A 4951-nucleotide genomic window follows, 5' to 3' on the forward strand; every position below is an offset into this window, starting at 1 on the left:
TGGTAGAGTGCTAGCCTTGAGCTGAAGAGCTGAGGGACAGCGCCCAGGCCCAGAGTTCAGGCCCCACGACCGGACCCCCCCCCAAAAAAAAGCTATAGACTCTTGAACACTCAAGTTAACTCTTATTCTCTCCTAGCTTCCACATTCTTGTCATCCAGTGTACAAGGGTAGATTGTTTTCAGGTTTAGGCCAAAAATGGACTCTTTCTGTCATCATTGGCTTACTGTGTAATAGAAAACACGCCTCTTCCCTCCTCCAATATTTGTATTAGCCTTCAAGAATGTAAGACAGGCTCCTTTGTGAAAGTTTAACCCGTTAGCAAGAACTTAACCTTATTTTTAAAATTCTCATAGTGGAATTTCTTAGTTCGGTCCACACAAAGATTTATACCAAAATTGGGGACCCTAAGGAAGTTGTGATAAAGACACAATTTCTTTTTCCCCTTTCTTCTTTCTACTCTCATTCCTCCCTTTATTTTTTCCTAAGGTTTTCTTTTACACATCTACTCACAGATCTGCAGGGTTAAAGGTAGTCCAGGAAACAATCTTCTATACTAGTTTACAAAGGAAGGTTAATGGGTTATGAAGTTACTTTTCATGGGGTATTTGACTCATCTCAAGAGGTAGAAGATAGTTTCCTTTGGGACAAGAATACCAGAATATTGGGGAACCTCTTAATAATTTAAAAGAGAAACATATGGAAAACTTTAAGCACAGACTAGACAAAATGGTATCATGAACTCCACATATCTGTTACTCAACTTTAATGATCAACTCAAGTTATGTTGTTCTAGATATATGTCCACCCACTCTTCCTGACTATGCATTATTATTATTGTTGTTATTTTCTCACTCACGGGGCTTGAACTCTGGGTCTGGGTGCTGTCCCTCAGCTCTTCAGCTTAAGGCTAGCGCTCTACCACTTGAGCCACAGCACCACTGCCAGTTTTCTGAGTGGTTTATTGGAGACAAAAGTCTCACAGCCTTTCCTGCCTGGTCTGACTTTGAACTATGATCCTCAGATCTCAGCCTCCTGAGTAGCTAGAATTACCGGCGTGAGCCACCAGTGTCCAGCTTGGTGGATTATTTTTTTTAAACAAACCCCAGAAATTGTATCATTTCATCTCTAAATGGTTTAGTATACTTATGTGAAAGAGAAGAAATCTTTCTAAACATAGCCATCTGGCTGTTATTTCACCTCAGACAACAATAGCTGTTTGTGGTGGTGCATACTTTTAGTTCCAGTATTCACAAGTCTGAGACGGGGAGATTTCAAGTCCAAGGCCATTCAGATCTACATAGACAGACTACCCCGCCCCCTGCCCCCAAAAAGAAAGAAAAGAAAATAGTTTTCTTTTTCCTGCATGAGGAGCAGGAAGTGTTTCTCCCCCCTTTCTTTCCCCCTATTTCTCCATACTTTATCCAGTTATAATAAAAAAGAAATCCTTTTTAAAGTAACAAATATTATTATCTATCCAGTCAATGGTCAGTTTTTTTTGTTTTGTTTGTTTTGTTTTTCTTTGTCGGTCATGAGGCTTGAACTCTGGGCTTCGGCACTGTCCTTGCGCTCTTTAGCGCAATGCGAGCACTCTACTGCTTGAGCCACAGCTCCACTTCCAGTTTTTTAGTGGTTTATTGGAGATATGAGTCTCACGGACTTTCCTGCCCGGGGTTGGCTTTGAACGGTGATCCTCAGATTTCAGCTTCCTGAGTAGCTAGGATTACAGGCGTGAGCCACCGGCGCCCGGCTCAATGGTCAATTTTCTGATGATCCCATGTCATCAATTTTTTTTTTTACTTTTGTTGGTTTCACATGTTCTGCTGTTCTGTGTATTTCTCATGAATTGGTTGTTGACTCTTGAAGTTGATCAGTCTTTGTAAGGGTTGGTATATTTACTTCATGAGGCATATGATGGCTGCTTTCCTTTCTTTTTGTGTTGTTACAAAAATCAACGCACAACATCTTATTTCATTAATTCATGAATGCATGCTAATTCTGTCATAGGGTTTAAGGTTCTATCATTTCTTCACTTATTTGATACACTTCCCCTTACCTATATTTGGTAATGATACTGTTCATAAAAGAAAAATGCTTGATTCTTTTTCCTTACCAATTTTTAACTTAAGGAGTTAGGCGCCAAATGTGTATGTGTGTGTGTTTGAGAGAGAGAGTACTGAGGTTTGGATTCTAGTCCTCACACTTGCTAATCTGGAGTTTTACCATTGAACTATACCTCTGGCCCTGTGGGGGTTTTTTTCCCTGGATATTTTTAGGATAGTGTCTCACTTTATACCAGTGCACTCCTGAGTTGCAGTTTGCCTTCTTTTAGAATTCGTGAAATCACTGGACCACAGGTGTGTACCACTGCATTCTGCTTCTCTCCATAGAGACAGTCTTGTAGGTAATTCTACTTGAGATGGTTTGATACTACAGTTTTCCTAATGTCAGCCTCCCTTGTAGCTTGTGATGACAGGTGTGTGCCACTGTGCCCACTATGCAGATTGAATAGGGTCTGAAGAACTTTTCTGCCCAGGCTGGCCTCAAACTGCAATCCTCCTGTCCCCAGGTACCTAAATAGCTAGGATCATAGGAGTGAGCCACTGGTGCTGGATTCAAGTGTATGTTTTTGTTTTTAGTAATCTCATTATGAGGTTACTGATTGATATAAATTGATGTGCTTTGGTCCCTTGAAAATATTGTGTATATGGTTTGAATGAGGTTATTTGATAGATAGCTATGTATTTATCAGAAAGACAAAAACACTTTCTTTTTTTGTCAGTCATGGGCCTGAATGCTGTCCCCAGCTCTTCAGCTCAAGGCTAGCACTCTACCATTTGAGCTACAGCGCCATTTCCATTTCTTTTTTCTGCTTATATGGTGCTGGGGAATCGAACCCAGGTCTTCATGCATGCAAGGCAAGCATTCTACCACTGAGCCACCTTCCCAGCCCCAACAAAACCATTTTCTGATACAAAGAACAGACGGTAAACAGAAGTTTATCTGGGCTATTCTGAATGGGGCCGAGAGGAACAAAGTTGGAAGGAATATCTCAGATACTGGGGATATCTGACTTTTGAAACATTGTAGAATGTGGTAGCAAGAGCAACTCTTGACAGTGAGACACTTTTAATCTAAAGGTGGCTCTAGTGAGCCAGCTGCTAGCATGCATATGTGTGCACGCAGGTGTGCATGTGCACTTATGTGTGCTCCTCCTAGTGTTCTCTTGTCAGACAGTTCCCTCCATACAAGACCAGCACCCTCATCACATGCACACCTGCGTGCCTCTCCACACACCCAAAGCGATCTAGCCTCTCTCGGGGTGCTGAAAAAATATCAGTCTCTCACTAACTCATAAAATTATGAAACCAGCTTCGCCATTCATTCCAAAGTTATTGACTGAATGCTTGCCAGGTACCCAGTGCCAGGCTGACAGCTAAAGCTAAGAAAGAGAATAGGATCCATGCCAACCTACTCGTAGAACTCACGGCCTTGTCTGAGTATGAATAATGGTTACACAATCTATTACAGTATCTTGTGATAAATGATGAGCTGACTGAGGCTGGAAGCTACAGAAGCAGCCAGGATCACTGACCGCCCCTCCCCCTTCACCTCCCCCCCTCCACCAGAGGATCTGCTCCCAGGCTGGGCCTTTGGCAGGTTAGGCACATTCATTGACATAATACTAGACTAAAAATTGATCTGGTGGAATGCTTGCCTAGAAACCAGGAAGTCCTAATTCCCAGTACAGCCCCTCCCACACACACACATTACACACACACACACACACACACACAGAGTTTCCACCAATTCCCAATAGAATCCATCATTTAACAAAGTCTGGAGAAGAGTCCTTTCACTCATGGGTTTTCAGGTTACCTTTAAGATCTAAACGACCTGGTGTAGTGGTACATACTTATTGTTTCAGCATTGGGGAGGTTGAGGCAGTGGGGCTGCAAATTGGAGGCCAGCATGGGCTACATAGTGAGTTTGAGGCCAGTCCATTTAAATAGTAAAAACAGACTTAACAAAAACAAAACACAAAGACTCAGTGGGTGCTGGTGGCTCACATCTGTAATCCTAGCTACTCAGTAGGCTGAGATCTGAGGATCATGGTTTGAAGCCAGCCAGGTGGGAATATCTATGAGACTCTCATCTCCAATTAACCACCAAAAGAGCCATAAGTGGAGCTGTGGCTCAAGTGTTAGCACTAGCCTTGAGCAAAAACTCTTCAGGAACAGTGCCCAGGTTCTGAGTTCAAATCCAAGGACTAGCAGTGCCCCCCAACAAAACAAAACAAAACACAAAGGCTGAAACTATAGTAGAAGCTGATACGTCTCTGCAACATCATTATGTGCCAAACTATGGAATGCAATTATGAGTCATACTCTGGGAGAACAGAGGAGGGAGTGATTGACCCAGCCTGGGAGAACCTGATTGAATCTAATTCATGTTTTGCCATTCTTCTTCTCCATGCCATCTTGCCTAAGAAAATCATGCATCTTCTGAGTAGCATCAGTCAATGTGATGATTTATTAGAGTTATTTTCTCTTATCGAAAAGAAAGGGAAACCATTTCTCAAGGTACCCATTGCGGTCAAACTTTGTATTAATTTTTGTGGTGCTGCCATTCAAACCTAGGACTTCACACTTGCGAAGCAAATGTTAAGTATTCTACCACCAGTCCACATACATCCCCAGCCCTGCACAGCTGCTATTAAAAAAAGTAAATTAAGAATTAGAATCTTGAGCCGGGCGCTGGTGGCTCACGCCTGTAATCCTAACTACTCAGGAGGCTGAGACCTGCGGATCTCGGTTCAAAGCCAGCCCAGGCAGAAGAGACCGTGAGACTCCTATCTGCAATAAACCACCAGAAAAACCGGAAGTGGCGCTGTAGCTCAAGTGGTAGAGCGCTCGCCTTGAGCTGAAGAGCTGAGGGACAGTGCCCAGGCCCA

Source organism: Dipodomys ordii, unplaced genomic scaffold (genome assembly GCF_000151885.1).
Source record: "Dipodomys ordii isolate 6190 unplaced genomic scaffold, Dord_2.0 Scaffold3174, whole genome shotgun sequence".
Taxonomy (NCBI): Eukaryota; Metazoa; Chordata; class Mammalia; order Rodentia; family Heteromyidae; genus Dipodomys; species Dipodomys ordii.